Here is an 8,022-nt window from a genome sequence, read left to right on the forward strand (position 1 = left end):
CCACCCCCCAAATCACCAAAGACATTCAGCAACTTCCTGTCAAAAAGTTGGTACATCCCCAAGACTGGCAACTCCACGGTGTCTGTCTGGAAGGATGTGGCGGCGGCTGCTTCCAGGGGAAGGCCCTGGGGGGTGGGAGTAGGGGGGTGTCCTGCGAGGGAGCTGGATGGGGCTTCCCCTGAAGGAACCTGCTGAAACACATCCCTGCCAGGCCCTCTGCGGCAGGGACATCCCGCCCCCTCCTCTCTCCCCAACACAGAGGCCGGTTCACGCCAGGCTCTGTGGCAAGCACCGAAATCCAGACGTGAATAGCTCATAGGCCTGGCCTCAGGGGCTCTCAGCCTGCTGAGGACACAATACTTGTGTGGACAAGGCACCTGGGGGCACACTTGCGCACTGCCGCTGGGTGGATGCTGACTCCCAGCGGCCCCACAGGGCAGGGTAGGACTGTCCCTGCGAGTTTCTGGGACTACAACTGTTTACTGGAGTAGGAAACCTCGTCTTCGTCCTGTGAGCTGCTGGTGGTTCCGAACTGCCGACCTTGTGGATCGCAGCCCAACATGCAATCGCTGCGCCACCAGGGCTCCTTGGGGACAGAAAGGGGAGGGCCATAAACTTGACACACACACCCCAAGATTATTTAGAGGAGATGCTTTGGGGAACCAGATCAAGGGAAAGGGTGAGCCCTCAGGTACAATAGGTAGCCTGGCTGCAGCCGGAGGCTGGAGGGCTGATGAGGGGTCCAGAGTCTGGAGGATCTTGGAATTCTCAGATAAGAAGTCCGGGTTTGGTCTTAGAGACCTGGAGGGCTTGTTCCACATTCTGGAGCCAGGGAGCTGACGAGGGGACACAGCTTGCTGGGAAGAGTGGCCTGCAGGTGGTAGGCAGGATGTAGGAAGAGGTGGAGCACAGAGGTTAGGTGGCCAGGTAGGAAGCACATGTGTAAAGCCAGGTGGGAGGTGGCCAGCAGCAGCCTTCAGTGAGCAGCCAGGCCGGCCCTCGCAGGGCCCATGAGCCACTCCTCGGGCCACTCCCAGGCACTAGAGGAGGGCACACTTGCCCTTCTGGTACCTGTCTTCCCAAGCGCGTGAGCGTCTGGCACTCACTCCACATTGACATCTGCCTAGAAGCCCTCCAGTCAGGTGGCCTCATCTGTTTACCCACTGGCGCCCCTTGTTCCCTAACCCTGTCTGTCCTGTGCGACCCTGAGAGCCCTTTGCTTGTTCTGGTGGACGCCAAGTCCCTTGGGCTGGGCCCCACTTGCTCCTCTGGCCATATTATAAGTAGGATGGATTAGTGGTGCTTAACTCTGGTCCCTGGGACAGGGTCTGCCCTGACCCTGAACCCGCAGGTCCGCCTAGTTCCAGGTCTGTCAGGCTGTGGACAGACACCTGCCTTCTCTGGCCCTACCCTCGCCTCCCTGAGTCCTGGTAGGCCCTCTGCCCTGCTCGGCCTCAGGCCCAGGCAAGCTCTGGCACTCCGGCACTCCCCGGGCATGCAGCTCACAGCAGGGAGGGAAGGGAGGCAGTGGCCCTTCCTGGTGGCCGACCTGGGCTGCACAGAGTCTGCAAAGCAGTGAGCGTCAGTGCCAGGCTGAGCGTGAGGGCGTCGAAAGGGGCCCACGCAGCAAGCCAGCCCCACGTAAGCTGGAGCTGGAGGGTCAGCGCCAGGGCCTCGGACAAGCACCAAGGCATTTCCCAGGAGAGATGAGTGGAGCCAGGCTCAGCCACGAGGTCCAAGCGGGTTGGGAGTGAGGCGGTGAGCAGCCGGTCTTGACCCTGCCTTGCCCTAGTTAAAGCACCAGCTCCGTCACTCTCCGTGGCTGTGGGCAAGGGCCTTCACCTCCCGCCATTCCGTTTCCTTCTCCCCTGAGGGGAGGACCATGCAAAATGGTCCGCGCAGCAGAGCAAGTGCTCATAAAATGTCAGCACTCACGGCTGCTTTCTGAGGGGAAGCAGATGTTACCATCCTGGGACACAACATGCAGAACAATATGGGAGCGGAGATTTATACGTGGAAAAAGCGGGGAGAGGGGCCTAGGAGGGGAACGGACAGGGGCTCGGGAGGCTGGCTTGAAGTCAGGGCTGAAGAGCGCTTGGATGCGGGGATAAAAGGGCTCCACTCTCAGTCCTTGGGCCAGGAAGGGACATGAGACACCTGCTATTGAAGAACGATTCTTCTAGACACTCCATGCAAGACTAATTAAAGAGGGCAGGCCCCGGACAGGAGAGCTGCGAGAGGGTTTGCAAGAACCCAAGGAGAAGCGGAGAGAGCCTTGAATGCCGAACCGTGGGGTTCTGGGTACAGTATTAGCTTTGCTGTGTGCACGGACCTCCATGGCTGTCTTCCTGCATTCCACGAGGCCCACCCTACTGCTCCCCTGGTCTCGGGGCTGCGGGCCTTCCCATCCATCCATCCATCCATCTATCCATCCATCCATCCAAAGTGGGACTAAGAATACAAGCAGAGACCATCTGTCTCTTGTTCCCAAGTGGACGCCGGGTTTACGGTTCTATTTTGTTTGCTTGGCTCCCTTGACAGCGCGGGTGGGTCTCTTCCCCGTTCACCGGCTGACATCCATGGGTGCTCATGTGGTGTGCGAAGGAGAGGCTGCCCTTCAGCCCTCATCTGGCTCGTCTCGGCCACCTCCCTTCGGGCGGGGGGCTCTAAGGGAGGCCCAGATGAATCAGCGTGGGACCCTGCTCTCCGGGGGCCTGGAGCATCGTCATGGAGATGAAACAGGCATGCAACTCACCAAGCAGGAAGTGATGAGCGTGAAAGCCAGGCTGGTGATTCAGGGCTGTGGGAGTGGAGAGGAGGGAGAAATTGTTTCCAAACCTATTCACAGTTTTAGAGTGGTTTACACATTTCACAAATCCACATACTAATCTCGTGCTATTTTTTTGCTACAGAGAATTTTTTTTGGAGGGCGGGTAGGGCTGGGGAGGCATAGTCCCATGGATTTTTTTTTTCTCTTTCTCTAAAGGCTGAGGAGAAGCAGGTGTAGTTTTCCTTTGCGCCAATGGGGAGAGTTATTTTAATTACTCATGCATCTTCAGGGTGTGGACCCGGCTTTTTTCCCCTCTCCACTTTTGATACCAGGAGATGAAGGACAGATACAGAAGCACAGTGGTGGCTCACACTCGCACACCTGCGGCCGCTCGTTCTCAAATTCCTTCAGAACGGCGGGGTTTTAGTCTTCCACGTTTAAGAAGAAGCAGACGCTCAGGAGTTTATGGGCCTCTGAAGGAGGACTCTGACATTAAAGACACAAACTGAATCAAATAAACACAAAGCACATATTTTGGATCAAACACAGATAGGCAGAGAGAAGAACATTTGGAGGGGGAAAAAAACCCACCAAACCAAACATCCTACAAGTAACGTCTGAAGAAATAAAATAAGAGGTTGTATCCACGAAACAAGAATGGAATGTGGCACAAACAAAGGACGAGAAGGACTTGGAAGATAAACTGAGGAGGTCTCCCAGAAAGCTGAAGATGACAGAAAGGGCGATGGAAAACAGAAGAGAACGAGGAGAAAACTGGTGAATCAGCCTAGCCATTCAAGTCCGAGCCGAGAGAGCTGGGGTGGGCGAGGGGGTGGATGAAGGCACAGAGGGGAAGGAACACATACACAAGAGATAATCAGAAATCATCTGTACAAATCCCCGAACTGAAGGACACGTGTTTCTAAATCAAGGCCCGCCATCTCCAGGGCACAGCCGATGAAAATGGGCCCACACTGGGACACGCCATCGTGAGACTTCAGAGCACCCTGGGAGGAAGAGAAGAAGGCTTTCAGAGCGGGCGGGGATGCGGGGGAAGAGGTCAAGTACAAAGGATCAGAAATCAGAATGACTTGGGGTTTGGTTTTTTTTTTTTCCCCCCAGCCACACTAAAAGCTAGAAAGCCGTGGAATAAAGGCTTCAAAACGCAGAAGGAAAATGTCCGAGTCAGAAGTTCATGTCTAGTTAAAGTATCAGTTAAACCTGACGGTGGATGAAAATATTTTTAGATGTGCAAGCCTCTGGAAGACTCACTTCCCAGCCAGCCTGTCCCAGGAAGTCACAGGAGAAGAAGCTTCAGCAAAACAAAGGGGCAAACCAGGGGGGAAGCCTGGGGTACAGGCACCTGGAGCCCCCGCAGCGAAGGAAGGTGCCCAGGGTGGTGCACGGCGGTCCTTGCATGATAGCCTTATATCAGGTGCGCACAGCAGCCAGTCCAGACTGGAGTCACCAGGAGACAGAACTGACAGACAGACAAGACGTTCTGCAGGAAAGAAAGTGTGATCACACCTTATTCCCCACAAAGTTCACCGATGAGTAGAACCAACTGGGGGTTCACGAGCTCACGTCAACACCGATTCCTGATCTCACCCCAATCATGGGAGGCTCAGGGGGGACAGGAAGCGTTGGAGGGGAGGGAAAGGTGCTAAATCGTCATCTCTCACAGCGGGGACGGAATAGGGAAGGCTTAACTCCGAAACATCAAAAAGCAGCCATGGAAGCATGTTAATGAGAGACATGGCGGTCAACGCTAAAAGGCAATGAACAAGAGGAGGTAAAAAGCAGTTGCCTCTGGAGAAGGGTCAGTCGGAGGGGCTGGCGGGAGACAGCAAACACCCCCCCCAAGTGTACGCCTGGATAGCAGTCAGACATCAACAAAGAAATCAGAGCTAGATGTCCCCAGAGGAAGTGAAGACGCTTCAGACTCACCCTGGAACCCCAACCTACTCATGTGGTCTCTGCATTCTCAGGCCCCACCTCCTCCAGGGGAGACCGAGCCGCAGAATTTGATGCTAACATTTCTTTGTTTTCCGTCACAGTGTGCTTCCCAGGATGCAGGTCTGTCTAAACGGTGCACCGAATTGAGTTCGGCCTGTTTCTGGACTTTATAAAACGGCACGCATACAGCTTGAGCGTACCCCTACTACAGTCCCCAAGCACCCCAGGATCCTGGTAATTCCTGTCTCGCGTGTGGGCAGAGCCCAGCGACGAGCTTCTAACAAACGAGTGGAGGAGAATGGAGGAGGGCTATCAGTCCTGCGGTCAAGTCCTAAGAAGACCCCAGCTTCGGCCTTGGGTGATCTTTCTGTCCTGTTTGGATCACTGTCCCTGGGAGAAGCTGCCGGCCATGCCTGGAGGAGATCCAGTGGCGGGGCGCACGTGGCAAGGATCCAGAGACTGCTCATCACCGTGTGAGTGAGCCTGTGGGCAGACAGCTTTTCAGAAGAGCCGAGGGACGAGATGCTGGCCCACAGCTTGGCTACAGTCTCAGGAGCGAGCTGAAGTCAGCGGCCGTACCGGGGCGCGCTTCACGGAACTACAGGGAACTGTGAGATTCCAGCACTCCTTGTGTCTGTTTCTATTTGTGGGGCCATTTGTTGTGCAAGAACAGAAACTGAACACAATGGGTTATTCTATGAAATGGTTCCCTCCCCCGGCACATCTGTTGAGTATCTATGGCTTTTCCCTTAGCAGGCTAACCCTTAACCCACACCCCCATCGGGGCTTCTTTTTGATGAATAGGGGACTTTAATTCCACTGTAGTTGACGGACCAGCTTGTTCATTTGCAATTAGTGATTTGTGTGCATTTTCAAAGAAATCCTTCCCTACCCGAAGCCGTAAGATTTTTTTTTTTAATGTTTAAAAGTCCTACCTTTCACATTTAAATGTCTATTTCACCTGGAGTTAATTCTGTGGATGGTGTGAGGCAGGGCTACACCTCCATTTTCATACAGATACCGGGTTATTCCCACTTAATGTTGGGAATAACCTCTCCCCGTTGACCTCCAATGAGAGATCTTAGCTTCTATTTGGAAATGGGGCTATTTGGGGGGTTCTTTATTTTGTGCCATTGGCCTATTTGTCAAGCCCTGGGGTGACAGCCATCTCTGTAGCTTTTTTCCCCCCAGAGATGAGCATTTGTGGACTGACTGTGGCCTGTTTGCTGCCTTTCCTGTCCAGCTGTTCCACAGAGGAACTTCCGTCAATGTGGCCCCCAAGTTTCTTGGGCTTAGTTTGGAGTTGTTTTCTCCGGATTAATAAGAACTTAGCTTCGTGACAGAAGCTGTAACCTGTCACGCCAACAGACAGACAGACAGTAACCCAGAGTTCTACTGGAACATCTTAATGGGCATTTCAGCAATTCCTGGAACCTTGTTCTTTGCCCATAACTTCAGTGCAGGCTGTTTCTTGCTGTAAAGATTTACAGCCTCAGGAACCCTGCTGGGAGGGTGGCTATCAGAATCAGCTCGGTGGCAGGGGGTTTTCCAGTGCAGCTTGGATTCTGACCTTCAGTACTATTGGTTCTTGATCACAATGTCACCTCCTCAGGTGACCTCATGTTGACCCATTCTTTTTGGCACGTGACTCCGTGCGTTCCTTCCAAAGTCTTCTTTTGCTGCTTCTTGCATCGTGGAGTATTTTGCCCATAGGCTCCTTCGGTCTTGCAACGTGAGGTTGAATTCTTTTTTTCTTCTTCAGCGTCTTCAGCGTGAGAGATGCTGAGCACCACGTGTTCTTCCCGTTTGCTTTTCTAGCTGTCGATCTGTGCACGTTCCCCTAGAACACTTTACTAGAACACTTCTAGAACTGTCCAGTGGGATCTTCCATTCCTTCCGTGTGCTTTGGCTCCTCTGTGTTCAGTGGCATATGTGTCAGGGTTTCTTCTGACACCCATGTGGGCCTCTTCTCTCCAAACCCACCGGCTTCTCTGCGGGAGAAAGGTGAGGCTGTCTGCTCCTGTCAAGATTTACAGTCTCAGAAGCCCCGTGAGTCAGAACCGACTCAATGGTGGTGGGTTGGTCCTTGATGTCATCCCACACCCTCTCTGGTCTTTGGTCCTTAGTGTTCCAAGTGCCAGGTCTGTCCTTGAAACTCTCTCTAAATTTAGGCGATGGATCCTCAATATTGGATTTAGGCTCTTGTGGACTTGTTTTAATTTTCTTCAGTTTAATTTGAAGTTGCACCTTAGCACGTTTTGGTGGAACGTAGAACTTGTAATGGATGAATGTGGATTTCTAAGCAGGGTCGTACAGGTGCAGAGTGGTTTCTCCCTGTCACTTACAGTACGATGAGAGGGAAAAGAGATGAACTTAAAAATGACTTGTGCAAACTGAAAACAGTACTTAATTATTTGGAAAAAAACATCTGCTGTACAGAGAGCATGCGTCCCAGAGTTTACAAGCAGGGCATGGCTACAGCAACGTTTATTAAAGAGGTGAACCCAGTGGCTGAGGGATCTAATCGGCTGTCATAGCAGACGACCCCCCGGCTTAGACGGAAGGGGCCAGAAAAAGAAGTGACACCCCCCCATCCCTCCCACCCCCCACACACACACTGTCTGCCTCTTGGGATTCTGCAGTCAGAAAACAGGCCCCCGGAGCCACATCTCTGTCTTGCATGAAGAGAACAGAGCTGTCCTTAGAGCAGGGGCACACGAAGCAGACCTGCCTTGGTCTCAAAGGGGTGAGGTGGGCTGTGGGGTTTCAAAGCGTGGAGTCCCAGCCTCCTAGGTTTCAAAGAATCAGGTTCGTTATAGCTAAGACCCCTGTTGAGAACTCTAATTAGATAGCTTTCTTATCACCTCCCAGCCCTTCCTCAGCGCCATGTCATCACATTCCTGCCCCCACTTGTCTCCGTGCTTGCTGAGTACTCCAACAACATCCAACTTGGTTCCTTGGTGACCTTTGACCCTGTTGGCCCCTCCCTCCTTAGAACACTTCTAGCCTTCGGTGACTTCCGTGGCATATTCTCCGGGGTGTTCTCCCCGTATCATGACCACGCTGTCATGACCCACGCCCTGGTCTCTTCCATGCGGTTGTGTTCTAAGCTCGTGTGTTACGTAGACTGTGGGAGTCTGCACATGTGGGAGTCTGCACATATGGGAGTCTGCACATGTGGGAGTCTGCAGTCTGCACATGTGGGAGTCTGCACGTTTCTCAGCCCATGGCCTGCGCGTCCGCTGTCTTTAAGCTTCCCATTCCCGGATGTTCCCTGGCCTATTGTCCTGCCTGAG

The 8,022-nt window shown here is 53.3% G+C and overlaps 1 protein-coding gene across 1 annotated transcript in view; it reads right to left on the reverse strand.

The window, feature by feature from the left end:
* The window catches only part of KCNN3 (potassium calcium-activated channel subfamily N member 3), a 201,039-nt gene that overhangs the window by 30,454 nt on the left and 162,563 nt on the right, over positions 1-8,022 (reverse strand). The window lies entirely within an intron of this gene.

This window comes from Echinops telfairi, unplaced genomic scaffold, assembly GCF_000313985.2.
Source record: "Echinops telfairi isolate 266 unplaced genomic scaffold, ASM31398v2 ScPeMD7_7425;HRSCAF=8463, whole genome shotgun sequence".
Classification (NCBI taxonomy): Eukaryota; Metazoa; Chordata; class Mammalia; order Afrosoricida; family Tenrecidae; genus Echinops; species Echinops telfairi.